The following is a 22,821-nucleotide window of genomic DNA, read 5'->3' as shown; positions in this document are numbered from 1 at the left end:
ACATTTAATGAATGAAAGAATTTGTGTTCTGATGGATTAGGGCCAAGTGGACAACAATTCAAATTGGGAGAAAGAGAAAACAATGTAAGATCGATGATAGAAGTTTTTTTTTTTTTTTTAAATGTGCTTCGATCAATTCCTTGAAACTTTGAAGTTATGAATCTAAGTGCTATTAATGTAGTTCATATATGTCTATGTTCAAAATGGAAGATGCTATAAAACTCAACTCATTTCCCAACTCTGCTACATTGGGTGGGTTTTACATGCTGGTCCTAGAATATCATGAGACTCAACCTTGGGACAACAGTGATTGCAAAGCAATTTTCCATTGGAAAATTAGTTCTTTTTTATATTTGGTTCTTTATTTTTATTTCACTTATTCTTCTATCTCATATATATTTTTATTATTTTCTTTTCCAATACCTAAAATATTCAATTATGTTAGGTTTTATCTGGTCCATGTGGGAGCATACGCCTATTTTCCATATGAGTGCTCTATACATAAGCTACTAATTAATATTCTTTGCCAAACTTAATGATCTAATGGGTTAGCTAATAGAATTGGCCCTGATGGTAGGCGAAGTAGATAATTGTCTCGGACCGCAAAATGTTGAAGATCTTCTAATTTCACAGACTTCTTTTATGTTCATGTACTATTTTAGAATTAATTAATGTACATAAATGATTGAAAATACTATTAATTTACCTCCCTGTACACATGACTAGCGCTAGCTACGCACTATATACCATGCATAAACTTCTGCAGCTAGACTCATGTAAGGCTTACCGTTAGATTTACCTCCAGTATTACAAAAACTATATATATAATTTCCGAAGTGAGCCCAAGTCTCATGTACAATGCCCAAGTTTCAGCTTCAATGACTTGCTAAATGCCCAAATTAATAAGCAGCAAAGCCCACATGCTAGTCACCATTTTCATCTCTAATGAGTAATGACACACCGACTTGCCATGTAAGACCCTTTTCTGCAATCATTCACTTTTTGCCATTTGGCATTATAAATTATTCCACTCGATAACCTAGTTCATAATAGTTATTCGGGGTATAGACAGAATTAGTAGAGGTGTACAATGGGTCGGCTCAATCCGTTTAAAATTGGCTTATTTCTATTTCGTGCCGTGTACGTTTGAGCCGGTTTATTTAATAATTGAGCCAGGCCAGTTTGATCCAATTATTTTAAACTTTAAGTCTAGTCTTGTTCATGACCCATTCCATAATGGATTGTGTCGGACTTGGGCAAGTCCAATTAATTATTTTTATTATTTAATAAATTAAAGACGTAATTTTTTTCATAACAAACTCGGGCGGCCCAACAAATAGAAAACTTTGACCCGGCTCGACCCATAAGTATAATCCGAGCCAAGTCGAACCAACTTTAAACAAGCCGCGCTCGTGCCGGACTCTACAAAAGACAAAACAAATTGAATGAAATGTCAAAACAATTGGTTGTTTACCCGGCTCGCCATTCTGATAAGGAATGGAATAAGAGCCGACCGAGAGAGTGATTCACGGGTGTGGCGCACGAACGCAGGAAGAAGGAGTCTTTCTTATTCTAAAAAGTAACCAATAGATTACCATTGAATTGTCTTTATAGTGGAAGTGAGGGAATGGACTCATAGAGCTCTCCCGTAAGCCCAAGAAACTATAGGGAGAGACCACTACAAAACAAAATGCCTATTCCTCCATAGCAATTAAAAGATGCATGCCAATTATATGTGTAAGTAAATTAGAACAATTAATTGGAAACATAAATATCCCAAACAAAGTGTGGTGGCTTTGTCGATTCTTTGGAGACACTTGTTGTAAGTTTGATACTACAAACAAGATAAATATTGAAAAACCAGCAGAGAGCTTGTATCCTATGTAAATCGTTCGTTCATCTATTTATTCAGTATCGGGTCAACCATAGTATATTAGTATATATTTATATCAATTTCAATAAGCTATTTAGTATTTAGAATTTCAATATCGGATTTTTATTTTTTATTTTCTATGAATTGCCATTTCAAGGGTCAATGGTAATATATTAATTAGGCATAAATTTAATTTAGACACATAACTATATAAGCTATTTCAACGGGGTCCATGAACTTTAAAATATTTCAAATATACACCTGATCTATTATCTAAATTGAAAAATGAATTTCTATCCATTGATTCGTTGACTGATCAGTTAAATGACAGCTTGACTTTTGCTGACCGGGATTACTTGACGACGTGGCGCTATCTCAGCAAACATTTCCTGCCGAATGAGCGACATGGGCTCACAATTTAATAATAATAGAGAAAGTGAGAGTTTGTAGGCCCGTGTCAGGGGCTAGGTGGACCCGTGTCGCTCATTTCCCACCAAATGAGCAACACAGGTCCACCTAACCCCTGACACGGGTCCATAAACTCATCATTTCTTTCTCGCTCGTTGAACACAAGTGAGAATATTCGAATTTGGGGGAAAACGTGATGTTTTTTGGAGACTAAATGGTCAAGAGAGCGTTCGACGAGCGGGAAGGAGGTGATGGGTGTGTGGGCCCGTGTCAAGTGGACATGTGTTGCTCATTTGGCAGGAAATGTATGTTGAGTTGGTGCCACGTCGCCAATTAATCTCCGTTAGCAAAAGTCAAGCTGACATTTAACTGATCTCTCAATAAATTGATGGACGAAATTTCATTTTTCAATTTACATAATAAATCAGGTGTATATTTAAAATATTTGAAAGTTCATAGACTCCGTTGAAATAACATATATAGTTATGTGTCTAAATTAAATTTATGCCTATTAATTAATTGCACCCCTTCTTTTCTCGATGTCTTCATCATCTTCTTTTAACATATCATTTTATTTCTTTGGCATTTATTGGTATAAGTATAGTGTAGGCGTGTGAATTGTGATTTGATTTGATTTGTATATAATATGTTTAGGGTGAGACAGACATTTTTGTTTTTTTTGTTTTTTAATTGGTCTGAAGAGACAGACATTTTTGTTAAGTGCCCTTAATTAAAGAAGAGAAAGGGATGCCCCTTATTCTTCTTCTTATTCTTCTGCTAAAATTATTGTATATATTAACGTGGGGTGAGATCGATGGACACACATATGTGATTGTTATGCATTACTATAATTATGCCTTTAAGTAATGTATAAGATATGGTTTATTGGGTCTATTATATACAGGCTCCTTCTGTTGAGGTATACCTCAACTTATTTATGTTGAGGTATGACCTTGTTGGAGCCCACACGAGTCGTTTTGTGTCGATCCGAACCGTTCGCAAGGATAATCTTCATTGATAGATCATCCTTGTAAAAAATTAGCCCAATCGGAAATCATTTGCCTATCTAACTTTGATAAAACAAATAGACGGTTTCATCGAAAATATTTGGTTCGTCCATTTATTTGATCAAAGTTAGATAGGCAAATGATTTCCGATTTGGCTAATTTTTTGCAAGGATGATCTATTTATGGAGATGTAAAAAATGAACGGTTCGGATCGACACAAAAAGACTCGTGTACGCCCCAACAGGGTATACCTCAACATAAATAAGTTGAGGTATACCTCAACAGAAGGAGCCTGCTATTATATATATATATATATATTGTCACAGTCATAGTTGTAGCTAGGTCAATCTCTAGTTTTCACCGTCCTATGCTACTAGCTTATGATATGGCTACCTTAGAAACCTTCACCTTCTTTTCCTTCTTCTCCTTCTTCTCCTTTCTCTTCTTCCTCTTTCCTCACATATCAACCACCACCGCCACCTGCGGCCGCTCCAAATGCACTCGCGGAGGCCCACCGGTTCGATTCCCTTTCCGTCTGACAACGCACCAATCCCCAAGTTGTGGGTATCAAGGATTCGATCTCTCATGCAACAACCGAAAAGAAACGATCATCACCCTCCCATCTTCCGATAACTTCACGGTCTTATCGATCAACTACCGGAATCAAACAGTATCCATCGACGACCCCGATAACTGCCTCCCCAAACGGTTCCACAACAATGGCATCAACATCACAGACTCACCGTTCTTATACATGTACTCCCCTAAAAACTACACGTTGCTCAGGTGCACCTCGGACCCATGGGTGGGAACATTGGTTTCACCAGTCATCATCTCTTGCCTCAGCAGTTGGTCCTACAAAGTCGTCGTTGTGCCGACACCAGTTTTGGTACCGTGGGCAGCTCATTGCTTTGTGGTTACGACAGCTTTGGTTCCGAATTCTTTTGACTGGCAGCGTCTCGACCTCGGTGCTCAGTTTGCATGGGTCGATCCTGATTGTCATTTTTGTGAAGCACAAGGTCGTTTTTGTGGGTTGGACATTAATGCTCCAACAAGTTCGCAAATTCAGTGCCATGGTTCTTCAAAATCCGGTACGTTTTATGAGTTACAACGTTGTATATATGTAACCAAAGAAATTGCATAATTAAGCTAATTCTTAGCCTGTGGACTTATCTAGCGGAAATTAACCAAACAGTTGTTTTAAGGGAAAAATTTATAAACATGACACATATTTTGATGGTTGTTTCATTTCAGGACATTAATTTTAATTTGTGTTAATGAATGACACATATTTTCATTTTGTGTCAATTAAGGACCATTTTTTTTTTTTTTCAGTTTTTATCTCAACTTTGGCCTGACGTTGGACCCATCAAAATTTCACCAAATTTAGAAAAATTATATTGGGTTTAAAGATATGCATCTCCTCTTTACAACCATATAAAGATCATCCGATCCAAATCGGATCTTTACAACTCCAGATAATCGGCCCCAAAGTAGGGTATCTGAAACTGTCTGATTTTCCAAATTTTTTCTCAGAGGTCCGCTTAGACAACTTCGGGTATCCTACTTTTGGGCCAATTATTTGGAGTTGTAGATATCCGATTTGAGTGATCTTTATATAGTTGTAAAAAGGATATGCATAGCTTTAAACAAAGTATAAGTTTGCTAAATTTGGTGGAGTTTTGATGGGTCCAATGTCGGACAAAAATTGAGATAAAACAGGATATTAAGAGGCCTAATCCTTACTCTATTTTGTTTGATATATAATCCTTATAGTCAAACCAGGATATTAAGGGTGCGTTTGGTAACGTTTTACAAAATGGTTTTTCATTTTACAAATTCTAAAAATGACAAAAATGCGTTTGGTACCGTATTGAGAAAACAGTTTTTGAAAAACACAAAATAGAATTTCTAGTTTACAGTGTAAATTCAGAAAACGACTAAATGATGTTTTCAGTGAATTTAAAAAACATAGAGAACATGGATACAAATAAATAAAAAATTTACAACTGAAAAAAAAAAATTGAAAAATGAAAAAACATGTGATCTGCAGTTCTGCACCTCCTCCCTACCTAGCCAGACCCATCTCCGACGGCAGCCCTACCCCCCGCCGCTGCCCACCTTACCCATCTTTCTTCATCTCTCCTTTATTCCTCTATTTCTTTCTTTCTCTCTCTCTCTACCCATCTCTCAAAATATATACTTTGTAATTCCTCTATAGTTTCCAATTTTCGCTTCAATAAACGGATCAAGACTCCCCGTAACATTCATGGCAGGAAGCTCACGAGCCTTAACAACCCTTACATAGAGAAAATACATACGTTCAACTAGATCATAGGTGTTTGCAGTCTTGTCTCCATTAATAATACAGCCACCAACAACTCTTCCACCTCTAAGGTAGTCGCGCCGGCCGAGGTGGGTTGGGTTTTATGAAACTTCTCTCTTTTTAATTATATATTTTATGAAATTGGTTAATAATAATTTATAATTAATATCTTTTGTGAATATAATTATTTGATTGTAATAATTGGTTAATATCAAATGTGTTTTCATTATTTTTGTTTTATATAATTGTTTTTCAATTACACTATCAGACGTTTTCTCATATTTTGAGAATGCAAAGTTTAATTTGTCATTTTCATTTTACAATACAGTTTTTAGAAAATTATTCTGTAAAACGTTATCAGACGAGCCCTAAGAGACCTACAAAAACGCGGAGTTTGACTGAAAAGTTCCGTACTTACCAAATTACCAACTAGCTTCCAGCTTCAAACTTTTACATGCATGTCGTGCCTCTATGACTACTGATTAAGATTAATAATTAATTAACAAAGTCTACTCAAAGAAATTGAGTGTGTTGACCACAATACAACACATGACACTTGACACTATTTTTCTTTTTTTATGTTTTATTATGATCGAACATATGACTAATGTTACATTTACCATGTTTATTAATTGGCCGGCAAATTTTGTTGACCACATATTTATTGAGTTGTGACTTATTTGCATAGGGGGATCTTATCTCTATAAGATGTGCAAATAGTTTTATGAATATAATATTGATTTCTGAAATTGTTTTTTTTTTTGGCCAAAAATTGAAATTGTTAATTGACTCTGTTTGTTGCAAAAAAGAAAAAACCAAGAAAGAAAGAAGTTAAATGCTTAATTAGCAAAGGATTAGATTTTTACAATATCTTTCTTCCCATGTTATGTTGATATTATGCCAAACTTTAAATACAAGGATAGATACTCTGTCACTTAATTGCTAATGGTCCATTTTATGATTTAGACAAGAACCAATTTTTTCAATGAAGTTCTTTCAATATTGATGTCTCTTGCATTGAAAATGAAGTGAATGAACTAATTTATTGCAATTTCATGTCTTTCTAGTAGTGTAAAATACGGCCTAATCATAGGCGTGGGAATACCTGGGCTCTTATGCATCATTGGGCTCGCAAATGTATGGGCCAGGATAACGGCCCATGGTCGGCCCAACCAGCCCATCACAGACCTCTCAGCCTCAACTATTCAGCAACCCGCCACAGTTATAGTGGGCCTTGACGGCCCAACCATGCCCTGTGTGTCGGAATTCACCAGAGGGCTCATCTGTTGTCACCCCTTCTTCCTCTGTGTCTTCATCTTCATCTTCATCTTCATCTTCTTTAGCATTTACTACTAGAATATGAGTCTTACCATTCTGATATCCACCGTAGACTTTTCTATTTTTTCAGTTTATATGTCATTTTTTGCCATTATAGTTATATGGGAAAAATTTACAAACAGGACACATACTTTGATAATTGTTTCATTTCAGGACATCAATTTTGCTTTGTGTTAATGAAGGACACATACTTTCATTTTGTGTTAATTAAGGACCATGTTTTTTTCAGTTTTTTATCTCAACTTTGGCCCGACGTTGGACCCATCAAAACTCCACCAAATTCAGAAAAATTATACTGGTTTTAAAGATACGCATCTCCTCTTTACAACCATATAAAGATTACCCAAATCGGATCTCTACAACTCCAGATAATCGGCCCTAAAGTAGGATACCCGAAATTGTTTGATTTTCCAAATTTTTTTCCAGAGGTCCGATTGGACAGTTTCGGGTACCCTACTTTTGGGCCAATTATCTGGAGTTGTAGATGTTCGATTTAAGTGATCTTTATATGGTTGTAAAGAGGAGATGCATAGCTTTAAACCAAGTATAAGTTTGCTAAATTTGGTAGAGTTTTGATGGGTCCAATGTCGAGCAAAAGTTGAGATAAAACATGGTTCTTAATTGACACAAAGTAAAAGTATGTGTCCTTCATTAACACGAATCAAAATTAATGTCCTGAAATGAAACAGTCATCAAAGTATGTGTCCTGTTTGTAAATTTTTCCCTAGTTATATACAAGGTAGTGATTTGATCATTTGTATATAGTGCATTTGGGGTGAGAATTTAGTGTCTGAGTCAAGAATTAATTTTTGGGGGTCAAGCAAAAAATGTAATGACTAGTATTTGCTTTGTTCTATATAGTATGTTATATGTAGTAGTAATGGTAGAAAAAGAAAAAAATTTGTCTACTTTTAAGTGTCCATCGATGCAATTTCTGTTTAAAGCGTGAATTTTTTTGTCATTATGAAGTTTTGAAGTGGTTTTTTTTATCATTTACTTCATTTTCCATTAGTTTATTCATAAAATAAACAAACCAAAACTTGTTCGATCTTTTGATGTCTCACACACTTTTACCTTCTTTTGATGAGCATATGAGTAATGTGACACCAACATGCCAGCCATGAAATTACACATTTTACAGCATATATACAAGAGTCTCGAGTCTTAATTAACCATAATCCCTAGAATCCCTACTATATGGATGAACATGAGCTTTACATGAAAATCTAAGTTAACCATAACATAAACAGAAACATACCCCTATAAATAGTAACATCGCAAATCAGCACATAAATATACAAACTACTTAAGCAACTGAGTTTGAAGTTGTATTATTAGAATATTTGAGAGGCGAGCTTCACCGTCCGCGACCTAAACTACAAGGACCAGATAACTGCCTCCCTAAAAGTTTTATGTACAATGACATCAATCTTGACCCCTCACCCTTCTCAAACATGAATGCCCCTGAGAATTATACCTTCCTCAACTGCTCGTCCACAGCAGGATCAACATTATGGTCTTTTCCTATCATCTTTTTCCTCAGCAGTGGGCACTTCAATTAGTTCCGGAATTCAGTGCATTGATTCTTCAAAACTCCTCGGTATGTTTTATGATCAGTAATATTATTGCTACATAGAGTAGTACTACGTACAAACACCAACTATTATAGTTTAAATCCCAACTAAAGTGACGGTATTTCATTCTTCTAATAACTACTCTGAAATAATAGTTTTTGTCTCTTGTATTGAACTGATGTATATATGTATATTGAACTGATGGAATTATATGCAATTGAATGTTGCAAATTCAGTATTTAAACTTCACTCAGGAGCTGGAAAGTATGGCATATTAGTAGGTCTGGGAATTCCAGGGCTATTCGGCACCATTGGGCTTTTATTTTATGTTTCTGACAGGATCCGGCGAATTACCCAGTACTATAACGGATCAACGAACTCCTGTAATCATAATGGGCCTTGATGGGCCGACCATCGAGTCATATCCCAAGACTCAGCTTGGCGAGAGTTAGGAATTGCCTGAGCCCAATGACAACACTTTCCCAATATGTTTCTGTGAGTACCAGTCTAAGGAAACATTGAGGACTATACTAGAATGCAACCATTGTTTTCATGCTAGTTGCATAGACGAGTGGCTTAAAATGAATGCGACGTGCTCGCTTTGTCGAAATCAACAAGAGGGTAAAGAAAGTCATGAAGTGATTGAGACATGATTGTTCTGTACAACTATAAATATACCTTTATTGAATAAAAAAGATATGTATTTTGTATATACATGATATATAAATATAAATATATGTACTTTGATAGATTAGGGATAACAAATGATGAGTCAGATATATAGAAAGATTTTTTTTCTCTTTGGTTAGATGATGTACTTCCTATATATATAGCATTGCTTTGTTTGGAACTTTGAAGCTATGAATCTAAAATGCAAAACGAGTACTAACTAGTACTAGTAGTAGTATATAAACCCATGAGGCCATGAACAAACTAGTACTAACCCAAATTGAAATTAGTGAGTATATTATTTGGTTGAAATATTCTAGCAGTTTCAAAGAATAGGGTAGAGGGATTAATTAAAAACTGCTAATTCATATGACTAATTCGGCTTTAATAGAAGGGCAACGAACTGCCATAAAATGACAAATAAAACTAATTGTATAACAATTTTTGTACAATGTACAAGGGGGTCTCACAAATTTATTAGAGAAATAGTATAATATATGGTACCAACTTAGCTCACACTAACATAAACTCTTCTCTCTCTCTCTCTCTCTCTCTCTCTCTCTCTCTCTCTCTCTCTCTCTCTCTCTCCCCTATAATAATAACTGGTTACATTCTCTAGTCTCTCACCAAAATCGAATCATTTTCTTAACCAAAATCTCTTTTTTCTTTTTGTTGTAAGTTGTAACACTTCGAGAAGTATATGGTTGTCAGTTCTATCAAACACAACGCTACAAGCTAGCTAGCATCGCGCGGTATCTTCTCAAGTGCCAGCACAGTGAACCAAGTGGCGGCGATTGCAGTTAGGAAAGTATGCCATATATGAGTTTGTATAACTTATTAATTGTTTGTTTACTATGTGTCTTTAGGCCCTTTAATTAATGAAATTTGAAAAGGATATGGTTTATTGGGTTTATTAATTAATTGTCACACAGTCATATTTTAAGGCCGGTCATTACCCAAATACCAAATATCTAGCTTGCTCATGATCATATGGCTACCTTGGATATCTTTGCCTTGTTATTCTTATTATTCTTCTTCTTCTTCCTTCCTCACATAGCAACCACCACCCCCATCACCACCTGTGTTCTAGTCACATGTGGTGGACCTTGGGTGGTTCGATTCCCTTTCCGGCTACATGACTATCAACCCTCACAATGTGGGTATCCAGGATTCAATCTCACATGCAAAATTAATATTACGGCATGGCATGTGTAAACCATCCTCACTCTCCCATCCTCCGGGGACTTCAATGTCATGTCGATCAACTACAGGGACCAAATTGTAACCATCGACGATCCCAACAACTGCCTCGCAAAAAGGTTCCTCGACCACGACGTAAGTATCACTGGCTCACCCTTCTCACACTTACTCAGACTAGAAAACTACACCTTCCTCAACTGCTCCTCCACCTCACAATCAACAATATTTGGTTTTCCCATTATCTATTGCCTCAGTGGGGATAACTACAAAGTAATTTATGTGCCAATGACTTGGTTATCGCCATATCGGGAATTATGGAAGTCTATCTGCACTGTGATTTCGACAGCTATGGTTCCGAATTCATTTGAATGGCACAGTACTGGTACTTTGTTGACATGGAATGTGCCTAATTGTCGTTCTTGCGAAGCAGTTGGTCTTCTTTGTGGGTTGGACCACAATGCTACAACTACAAGTTTGCCAATTCAGTGCTTTGCTCCTCCAAACCTGGTAAGCTTGTCTTACAAGTAATATTCTTAGACAAATTTTGAGCATCAATCAGACACTTATTTACACTCAACAGTTGTATTTAATTAGTGATGATGCTAACCCAAAAATATTTTGTTCCAAGTTAATTATAACAAGGATATCACTACTTTTCGTTAGGTTTGGGTGGGTTGTACGTATGTAGTACGGATTAGCCAACTTCGAACTTTGCTCTTGAACTTAATACACGGTGACCAGATATCATTCTTTACAATTGCTCTAAATTTATCCCTAAGTCGAGAAAATTTGTATATATGTATATACATATGTTGATGCAAAAATTCGTAAGAGAGATGCAACAACTTAAAGAGGATGATCTGGCTAATTGAAAGCCTTGTTAGATGATGAGGTGGATGTCGACTTGAGATCTTCCTGCACGAACACAAAATCAAAGGAGAAGGACCGGTGTGGTACCAGCCAAATACACTCTGATGATGAAGTCAGTGAGGTGTATTTGAAGGTGTTTGAGTAAGAATAAGGAAGAACAAGTGATGAACTTGGGAGAATATGGAAGAACAATGTAAGATCTTCTGGGTTTATTCTCAGCAAGTTGTGTGTATTTTGATAGGTATTTTGGTGAGTAAAATTCTGTGAACCCTTTCCTTTGTGCATATAAGTGGGTTTATATAGACAAAGGAAGTGGTGAAGGTTAAGTTACCTACATGAGGATGAACGGCTGAGAAGAGGCCACGCATTTGGTCATGAACAGTAGCATGCCCAGCTGCCTCTATCTTTGCATTCAATGTTGCATTGAATGGTAAGTATGGAAGAACAAGTGGGATGCCCTCATGGTCATGGTTGTGAGCTGGGATGTCCCATCTGTCAGAAAGTCATGTCAAGTGCACTTGAGTATGGCGGTTCGTCCCAACGTGATCTTCTTAGAATGGCGGTGGGAGGCCGAGCCGATCTGAACACATATGTCCTCATGTGTAGATGTGAAATCCATGTGTGATCGGATCAGACATGGACAAGTCGGCCAAGCCGATCAGGTAGGTAGTGTAGTGATCCTTTCAAGTGAAAACCGACTGTGACTAGAATTTGAGAGGATGATCACCAAAGGCCGAGGCAAACCGGGTGTCCACTTCATGATGGATTTCTCCAAGTGTAGAGAAACGGTGTTTGATCGATTCGGATCGACGGGAGGTAGTTCCCAGGCCGAGCCGAACACATGTCATCTGTGAATCTCCCATGTATAAGGCAGTAAGATGTGCCAAATTGGAAGAGTAGCGCATTGGGCCGAGCCGAACCAAATGGTCGAGATGATCCAGTGATGACAAGATTGTCAAAGCAAGTCTGATTGTGATCAGTCATTGGGCCGGGCCGGACCGAGCCGAACCAATGGTCGAGGTGATCCGGTAATGACAAGATTGTCAAAGCAAGTTTGATCATGATCGGTCATTGGGCCGGGCCGAGCCGAACCAATGGTCGAGATGATCTGGTGGTGACAAGATTGTTAAAGCAAGTTCGATCATGATTGTTTGACCAAGCCAAAGTGATAAGGCGATTGGGGTGGCTGACCAGGTCAACTGTTGACTGGTCAAGATGTCACGTAGGATCTTTGAGGCGGTGGATTAGATCATCCGAGCCGAGCTGAATATATGACTTTGTAAATGTCTCATGTACGATGATCATCTTGTCTAGTTTGATCAACAAAATGATGATCTGGCTCGAGCCGAGCCAAGGTGAGTTGTACAATCATCATCTCGTCTGGCCGAGCCGATCTGAGCTGTACAATCACGATCTCGTCTGGCCAAGCCGATCCGAGCTGAAGACTTTGGAAGTGATGTTCCAGGTTCTAATAGAATGATTAATGGTTGAGATGTGACTGGAGAAAGATGATCTACAAATCCGAGCCAAACTGATGGTGTCCGAAAAAGACGATCTCTCGAATTCCTGGTTGATCCCAATGTCAGTTCGAATCGGACATGGGTAACTCGGAGGTAAGAGTCGATCTCAGATGTACATGTTGTTGGTATTGTTAAGCTGAGATGATGACACAGGTGGCTGGGTCTGACCAAGTTGACCATTAAAAAGTCAGAGCAAAAATGGGACCTGGTGTGCCACGTGTTGGTCTGTGATTGGCCATTGATTGGCCATTGAATCCATGTGGATTTATCCACAAACAATATATATATTTATATATATATTATGATCATGAACAAATGGAGTGCAATTCAATGTTGCAATTTCAACCCTTCTAGTTCCTGGTCTCTCAACAGCTGCAAAGTACGGCATAGTAATAGGCACGGGAATTCCAGCGCTATGCTGCATCATTGAGATTGTACTTTATGTTTGCGACAGGAAGAGGGCACGTGGTCGACCCGATCAACCCACCATAGAATTATCCACAACTGTATCCAATCGACAACCTCCTGGAGTCACAATGGGCCTCGACAGTCACCTCATCTCAGAATTGTCCAACATAGTATTGAATCGACGACCTCCTGTATTCATAACAGGTCTTGATAGTCGGACCATCGAGTCATATCCCAAGACTCAGCTTGGTGAGACTTGTGAATTGCCTAAGCCTAATGACAACACCTGCCCTATATGTTTGTGCGAGTACCAGCCTAAGGAAACATTGAGGACTATCCCACAATGCAACCATTATTTTCATGCTAGTTGCGTTGATCAGTGGCTTGGAATGAATCCCACTTGCCCACTTTGTCGAAATCAACAGAAGGGTGAAAAAATTTGAGAAATTGATTGAGTAATCTTCAATGAAAGAAACGATTGTTTTTTTTTTAGATATATTGCTCGATCTCTCTATATATGAATCTAAAATGTAAAACGTATATATATATATATGTATATAAACTTCTCTTAATTAGCAACTTAGTTCGAAGTTGTACACCGTTAGAAATTTAGAAATGAGGCCAAACCTGGCTCATCTAACCAAAGATCATGGCTATTGTTATCTTATTTGTTTTTGAGGCACAGATTCTTATTTCAACTTTTTGGATCCTAAGTGATGTGCCAATATGATCATTTATTCATAGTTGAGTTGACTTTGAAATTATTTATTTACAAAAAATAAAATATTGTCACTTCAAATGGAATCCAAAAAGTTGAATTACGAATTAGTCCCTCTAGTACTACTTGATCCATAAAAAATGGATTTTATTACAGATAAAAATGTTTTGAATAATGTTGGTTGTCTTTTCATATTTGTGCATTATCTTTGTGCTTTTTCTATTCGATCTCCTGTTCATTATTTAGTGTAATCTTATAATCAAAATTGTTTATTTCCTAGATCACTTTTTCAAAATCATATCTACAAAAATATTAACTAAATCAAAAATCGTTTAGCGTTTAGTTATATGAACAAGAGATTAAAATTTAAAATACCTTAAGGTACGAACTGAAATTCTTAATGAACGACTTGGGATGCCTTAAGAAATGACTTAAGATGACCTAAGGAACGACTTGAGAAACTTTAGGGTATGACATAGAAAATGTCAAAACATCACTTGGAATGTCACTTGGTACAATTTGAAATGTACTAAAGGTATAAATATTTAAAATACCTAGAGGTACGAACTGAAATTCTCAAGGAACGACTTGGGATGCCTTAAGAAACGACTTGAGATGCCCTAAGGAACGACTTGAGAAACTCGAGGGTATGACATGAAAAGCGTCAAAACATGACTTGTAATGTCACTAGGTACAATTTGAAATTCACCAAGGGTATAAACATTAATATCCTTTTAGGTACGAACTGAAATTTTCAATGAACGACTTGGGATGCTCTAAGTAACGACTTGAGATGTCATAAGTAACAACTTGAAAAACTCTAGGGTATAACATGAAAACTTCAAAACATGACTTGTAATGTTACTAGTTAAAATTTGAAATGCACCAAAGGTATAAATATTTAAAATACCTAGCGGTACGAATTGAAATTCTCAAGGAATGACTTGGGATGCCTTAAGGAACGACTCAAGATGCCTTAAGGAACGACTCGAGATGCCCTAAGAAATGACTTAAGAAACTCTAGTGCATCTTAAGTCGTTTCTTAAGGCATTCTAAGTCGTTCATTGAGAATTTCAATTCGTACCTCGATGTATTTTAAATGTTAATACCCTTGGTGCATTTTAAATTATACCTAGTGACATTCAAAGTCATGTTTTGACATTTTCCATTTCATACCTTAGAGTTTTTCAAGTCATTCCTTAGGGCATCTTAAGTCGTTCTTTAAGACATCTCAAGTCGTTCTTTAAGGCATCTCAAGTCGTTCCTTGAGAATTTCAGTTCGTACCTCGAGGTATTTTAAATATTAATAATCTTGGTGCATTTCAAATTGTAACTAGTGACATTCAAAGTCATGTTTTGACGTTTTCTATGTCATACCTTAGAGTTTCTTAAGTCGTTCTTTAGAGCATCTCAAGTCGTTCCTTAAGACATACCAAGTTGTTCTTTGAGAATTTCAATTCGTACCTCAAGGTATTTTAAATGTTTATACCCTTGGTACATTTCAACTTGTACCTAGTGACATTCAAAGTCATGTTTTGACGTTTTTCATGTCATACCCTACAATTTTTCAAGTCGTTTTTTATATCATCTTAAGTCATTCCATAGAGCATCTCAAGTCATTCCTTGAGAATTTTAATTCGTACCTCGAGAGATATTAATGTTTATACCTTTGTTGCATTTCAAATTGTATCTAGTGACATTTCAAGTCATGTTTTAACGTTTTCCATGTCATACCCTAGAGTTTCTCGAGTCGTTCCTTAGCGCATCTCGAGTCGTTCCTTAAGACATCCCAAGTCGTTCATTGAGAATTTCAATTCGTACTTCGAGGTATTTTAAATATGTATACCTCAAGGTATTTTAAATATGTATATACCCTTTGTGCATTTCAAATTATACACAGTGACATTCCAAGTCATGTTTTGATATTTTCCATGTCATACCTTAAAGTTTCTCAAGTCGTTCTTTAGGGCATCTTAAGTCGTTCCGTAAAACATCTCAAGTCGTTTTTCTAGAATTTCAGTTCGTATCTCGAGGTATTTTAAATGTTAATACCCTTAGTGCATTTTAAATTGTACCTAGTGACATTTAAAGTCATGTTTTGACGTTTTCCATGTCAAACTCTAGAGTTTCTCAAGTCGTTTCTTATGGCATCTGAAATCGTTCCTTAAGAGATCTCAAGTCGTTCCTTGAGAATTTCAGTTCGTACCTCGAGGTATTTTAAATGCTTATACCCTTGATGCATTTCATATTGTACCAAGTGACATTCCAAGTCATGTTTTGACGTTTTTCATGTCAAACCCTAGAGTTTCTCAAGTCGTTATTTAGGGCAACTTTAGCCATTCCTTAAGGCATCTCAAGTCGTTTATTGAAAATTTCAGTTCGTATCTCGAGATATTTTAAATTTTAATATCCTTGGTGCATTTCAAATTGTATCTAGTGATATTCAAAGTCATGTTTTGATGTTTTCCATGTTATACCCTAGAGTTTCTCAAGTCGTTCCTTAGGGCATCTTAAGTCGTTCATTAAGGCATTTCAAGTCGTTTCTTGAGAATTTCAGTTCGTACCTCGAAGTATTTTAAATGTTTATACCCTTGGTACATTTCAAATTGTACCTAATGACATTCAAAGTCATGTTTTGACGCTTCCCAAGTCATACCCTAGAGAATCTCAAGTCGTTCCTTAGGGCATCTCAAGTCGTCCCTTGAAAATTTCAGTTCGTACCTCGAGGGATATTAATGTTAATATCCTTGGTGCATTACAAAATGTACCTAATGACATTACAAGTCATGTTTTGACGCTTTCCTAATCAAACCCTAAAGTTTCACAAGCCGTTCTTTAGGGCATCTGTAGTTGTTTCTTAGGGCATCTTAAGTCATTGGTTGAAAATTTCAGTTCGTAACTCGAGAGATTTTAAATGTTTATACCATTAGTGCATTTCAAATTGTACCTAATGACATTCTAAGTCATGTTTTGACGGTTCCCAAGTCATACCCTAAAGTTTCTCAAATCGTTTCTTAGAGCATCTCAAGTCGTTCCTTAAGGCATCACAAGTCGTTCATTGAGAATTTTAGTTCGTACCTCGAGGTATTTTAAATTTTAATACTCTTGGTGCATTTCAAATTGTATTTAGTGATATTCAAAGTCATGTTTTGACGTTTTTCATGATATACCCTATAGTTTCTCAAGTCGTTCTTTAGGGCATCTTAAGTCGTTCCTTAGGGCATCCCAAGTCATTTATTGAGAATTTCAGTTCGTACCTCGAGGTATTTTAAATGTTAATACCCTCGGTGCATTTTAAATTATATCTAGTGACATTCAAAGTCATGTTTTAACAATTTTCATGTCATACCTTAGAGTTACTCAAGTCGTTCCTTAGGGCATCTCAAGTCGTTCCTTAAGGCATACTAAGTCGTTCTTTGAGAATTTCAGTTCGTACCTTGATATATTTTAAATGTTTATACCCTTGGTGCATTTCAAATTGTACCTAGTGACATTCCAAGTCATGCTTTGACGTTTTTCATGTCATACCCAAGAGTTTTTCAAGTCATTCCCTATGACATCTCAAGTCGTTCCTTAGAGCATCTCAAGTTGTTTCTTGAGAATTTCAGTTCCTACCTAAAAGGATATTAATGTTTATACCCTTGGTATATTTCAAATTGTACCTAGTGACATTACAAGTTATGTTTTGACGATTCTCAAGTCAAACCCTAGAGTTTTTTAAGTCTTTCCTTAGGGTATCTCTAGTCGTTCCTTAGAGCATCCCAAGTCGTTCGTTTAAAATTTCAGTTCGTAATTCGAGAGATTTTAAATTTTTATACCCATGGTGCATTTCAAATTGTACCTAGTGACATTCCAAGTCAAATTTTAACGTTTCCCAAGTCATACCCTAGAGTTTCTCAAGTCGTTTCTTAGGGCATTTCAAGTCATTTTTTGATAATTTTAGTTCGTACCTCGAGGTATTTTAAATGTTTATACCCTTGGTGCATTTCAAATTGTATCTAGTGACCTTCAAAGTCATGTTTTGACGTTTTCCATGTCATACCCTAGAGTTTCTTAAGTCGTTCTGTATGGCATCTCAAGTCATTCCTTAGAGGCATCCCAAGTCGTTCCTTGAGAATTTCAGTTCGTACCTCGAGGTATTTTAAATGTTTATACCCCTTGGTGCATTTCAAATTGTACCAAGTGACATTCCAAGTCATGTGTTGACGTTTAACATATATACCCTAAAGTTTCTCAAGTCGTTTCTTCGAGCATCTTAAATCTTTCTCTAAAACATCTCAAGTCGTTCATTGAGAATTTCAGTTCGTATTTCGATGTACTTTAAATTTTAATACCCTTGGTGCATTTCAAATTGTATCAACTGACATTCAATGTTATGTTTTGACGTTTTCCATGTTATATCATAGAGTTTCTCAAGTTGTTTCTTTGGGCATCCGAAATCGTTCCTTAAAAATTTCAGTTCCTACCTCGAGAGATATTAATGTTTATATCGTTAATGCATTTCAAATTGTACCTAGTGACATTACAAGTCAATTCCTAGAGTTTCTCAAGTCATTCCTTAGAGTATCTCAAATCGTTCCTTAGAGCATCCTAAGTCGTTCTTTTGGCTATAACAAGTCGTTCCTTGAGAATTTAAGTTCGTACCTAAACAGATATTAATGTTTATACCCTTAGTGCATTTCAAATTGTACCTAGTGACATTACAAGTCATGTTTTGACGCTTCCCAAGTCAAACCCTAGAGTATCTCCAGTCGTTCCTTAGAGTATCTCCAGTCGTTCCTTAGGGCATCCCAAGTCGTTCGTTTAAAATTTCAGTTCTTAATTTGGGGGATTTTAAATTTTTATAGCTTTGGTGCATTTCAAATTGTATCTAGTGACATTCCAAGTTATGTTTTGACGCTTCCCAAATCATACTCTAGAGTTTCTCAAGTCGTTCCTTAGGGCATTTCAAGTCGTTACTTGAAAATTTCAGTTCGTACCTCGAGGTATTTTAAATGTTTATACCCTTGGTGCATTTCAAATTGTAACTAGTGACATTCAAAGTCATGTTTTGACGTTTCTCAAGTCGTACCCAAGAGTTTCTCAAGTAGTTCCTTAGGGCATTTCAAGTCGTTCCTTGAGAATTTCAGTTCGTACCTTGAGGTATTTTAAATGTTTATACCTTTGGTGCATTTCAAGTTGTAACTAGTGACATTCAAAGTCATGTTTTGACACTTCCCAAGTCATACCCTGGAGTTTCTCAAGTCGTTCCTTAGTGCATCTCAAGTCTTTCTTAAGGGCATCTCAAGTCGTTCCTAAGTGCATCTTAAGTCGTTACTTAGGGCATCTTTAGTCGTTTCTTAAGGCATCTCAAGTCGTTCATTGAAAATTTCAGTTCGTAACTCGAGGATTTTAAATATTTATACCCTTTGTGCATTTCAAATTGTACCTAATGACATTCCAAGTCATGTTTTGACCGTTCCCAAGTCATATCCTAGAGTTTCTTAAGTCGTTCCTTAGGGCATTCTAAGTCGTTCCTAAAAAATTTCAATTCGTATATCGAGCTTGTTTAATTGTTTATACCCTTGGTGCATTTTAAATTGTACCTAGTCACATTCAAAGTCATGTTTAGACGTTTTCCATGTTATACTTTAGAGTTTTTCAAGTCGTTCCTTAGGGCATCTTAAGTCGTTCCTTAAGGCATCCCAAGTCGTTCATTGAGAATTTTAGTTCATACCTCGATGTATTTTAAATGTTAATACCGTGGGTGCATTTCAAATTATACCTAGTCACATTCAAAATCATATTTTGACATTTTCCATGTCATACCTTACAGTTTCTCAAGTCGTTTCTTAGGGCATCTCAAGTCGTTCCTTAAGGAATCTCAAGTCGTTATTTGAGAATTTCAGTTTGTACCTCGAGGTATTTTAAATGTTAATACCCTTGGTGCATTTCAAATTGTACCTAGTGACATTCAAAGTTATGTTTTGACATTTTCTATGTCATATCCTATAGTTTCTCAAGTCGTTCCTTATAGCATATCAAGTCGTTCCTTAAGGCATCACAAGTCTTTTTTTGAGAATTTCAATTCGAACCTCGAGGTATTTTAAATGTTTATACTCTTTGTGCATTCCAAATTGTATCAAGTGACATTCCAAGTCATGTTTTGACGTTTTCAATGTCATACCCCCAAAGTTTCTTAAGTCGTTTCTTAAGGCATCTTAAGTCATTTCTTAAGGCATCCCAAGTCGTTTATTGAGAATTTCAGTTCGTACCTCGAGGTATTTTAAATTTTAATACCCTTGGTGCATTTCAAATTGTACCTAGTGACATTCAAAGTCATGTTTTGATGTTTTCCATATTATATTCTAGAGTTTCTCAAGTTGTTTCTTAAGGCATCTGAAATCGTTTCTTAAGAATTTCAGTTCGTACCTCGAGAGATATTAATGTTTATATCCTTAATGCATTTCAAATTGTACCTAATGACTTTACAAGTCATACTCTAGAGTTTCTCAAGTCGTTCCTTATGGTATCTCAAGTCATTCCTTATGGTATCTCAAGTCGTTCCCGCATCTCAAGTTGTTCCTTTTGTATACCAAGTCGTTCCTTGAGAATTTCAATTCGTACCTCGGCGGACATTAATGTTTATACCCTTAATTGATGCATTTCAAATTGTACTTAATGACATTCTAAGTCATGTTTTGACATTTTCCAAGTCATACACTAGAGTTTTTCAATTCGTTCTTTAGGGAATCTTAAGTCGTTCCTTGAGAATTTCAGTTCGTATCTCGAGGGATATTAATGTTTATACCCTTAGTGCATTTCAAATTATATCTAGTAATATTTCAAGTCATGTTTTGACGTTTTCCATGTCATACTCTAGAGTTTCTTAAGTCGTTCCTTACGGCATCTCGAGTCGTTCCATAAGGCATCTCAAGTCATTCCTTGAGAATTTCAGTTCTTAGCTCGAGGTAATTTTAAATATTTATACCATTGATGCATTTCAAATTATACACAGTGACATTCCAAGTTATGTTTTGACATTTTCCATGTCATACCTTAAAATTTCTCATGTCATTCCTTAGGGCATCTTAAGTCGTTCATTAAGGCATCCCAAGTCATTCATTGAGAATATCAGTTTGTAACTCGAGATATTTTAAATTTTAATACCCTTGGTGATTTCAAATTGTACATAGTGACATTCAAAGTCATGTTTTGACGTTTTCCATGTTATACCCTAGAGTTTCTCAAGTCGTTCCTTACGGTATCTCGAGTCGTTCCATAAGGCATCTCAAGTCATTCCTTGAGAATTTCAGTTCTTAGCTCGAGGTAATTTTAAATATTTATACTCTTGATGCATTTCAAATTATACACAGTGACATTCCAAGTCATGTTTTGACATTTTCCATGTCATACCTTAAAGTTTTTCATGTCATTCTTTAGGGCATCTTAAGTCGTTCATTAAGGCATCCCAAGTCGTTCATTGAGAATATCAGTTCGTAACTCGAGGTATTTTAAATTTTAATATCCTTGGTGATTTCAAATTGTACATAGTGACATTCAAAGTCATGTTTTGACGTTTTCCATGTTACACCCTAGAGTTTCTCAAGTCGTTCCTTAGGGCATTTCATGTTGTACCTAGTGACATTCAAAGTCATGTTTTGACGCTTCTCAAGTCATACCCTAAAGTTTCTCAAGTCGTTCATTAGGGCATTTCAAGTCGTTCCTGGAGAATTTCAGTTTATAACTCGAGGTATTTTAAATGTTTATACCCTTGATGCATTTCAAATTGTATTTAATGACATTCAAAATCATGTTTTGACGTTTTCCATGTTATACCTAAAATTAATACACAATGCGCTTTTGTAACAGTTAGATTTACTGTCTACTTAGATAGCTACTTTTTTCTAAGAATGATAGTTAGATTTACCGTTTACTTTTACAACTTTTTTTTTTGGTTAAGGATGATGAGTAGATAGCTAAATATTTTGCGATTTTTTACTTTTTTTTTAAAATAATATTAAATAAATTAAATATACAAAGAGAAAACACAAAGATCCTCAAATGTTTTAGTGAGCAAAATAGGCTTTTTTACACTTTGCCTACTTGAACTTTGCACTCAATCTTATTTTACCACCTAAAAAAAAAAATTATGTCAATTTATCACATGAATTAAAAATTTATTGCAATGTACCACCTAACCCACATTCCGTTATAACTTATGTTTAAAAAGTCATGTGCCGCGCACATGACCCTCTTTTCAAAGGTTCTTTCATCATTTTATGCCCAAAGAGGATTTCTCCATCCCTAACCTTTCTCCTCTCCTTCTTGGGCATGATAAATCTGTTTTCTCCTCCTTTCTAGCATTCTCTCTCTAAAACCCCAAATTTGAACTTCTCCTCCATCTATTCCAACACTCATAGATCCATTAAAACCCAAAAATCTCTTGACATGGTGATCGGTCCTCAAGAAAGTTCAAAATTAATCACTCTCTATTCCTTTTTCCTTCTTAGATTAATACCCCAGAATTTAGTTTCTCTCTTTTTCAATGGCTTCTAAGAAAGATAGAGAAATTGAATTCATGTAGTTCTTAGATTAATACCCTGAAAAACCTTGGCTGCCATCAATTAATATACAAATTCAATCCTCTCTCTTTATCAAAAAAAGAAAAAATAATGAAGTACCACTTTTCATATATTACAATGATAGAAGAAATGGTTGTAAGTGGACTCTTTTATTGTTGCATTTCGGTTTGATTGAAATATCTTGATCTATATGTTTCAATTCTACAAGCTCAATTTTTTTGCTGGGCTACCAATGTTTTTATTAATAATTAATGTTTACATTGATAAAAAGTTTTTCTTTTTTCTTTGGGTCAGAGAACATTGAGACCAAGTTAGACTAGAGATTTATATTTAGAAATGTAAATCC

At 36.0% G+C, this 22,821-nt stretch overlaps 2 pseudogenes; both read left to right on the top strand.

The window, feature by feature from the left end:
- The first annotated feature begins 203 nt into the window (after positions 1 to 203).
- On the top strand, positions 204 to 9,179 carry LOC147274249 (RING-H2 finger protein ATL20-like; annotated as a pseudogene).
- Positions 9,180 to 10,185: 1,006 nt separating this feature from the next.
- LOC147274248 (RING-H2 finger protein ATL22-like) lies at positions 10,186 to 13,636 on the top strand (annotated as a pseudogene).
- The last annotated feature ends 9,185 nt before the right edge of the window (positions 13,637 to 22,821 follow it).

The sequence above is a fragment of the Dryas octopetala genome, chromosome 9 (assembly GCF_963921425.1).
Source record: "Dryas octopetala chromosome 9, drDryOcto1.1, whole genome shotgun sequence".
Taxonomy (NCBI): Eukaryota; Viridiplantae; Streptophyta; class Magnoliopsida; order Rosales; family Rosaceae; genus Dryas; species Dryas octopetala.
This window is presented reverse-complemented; position numbering and strand designations above follow the sequence as displayed.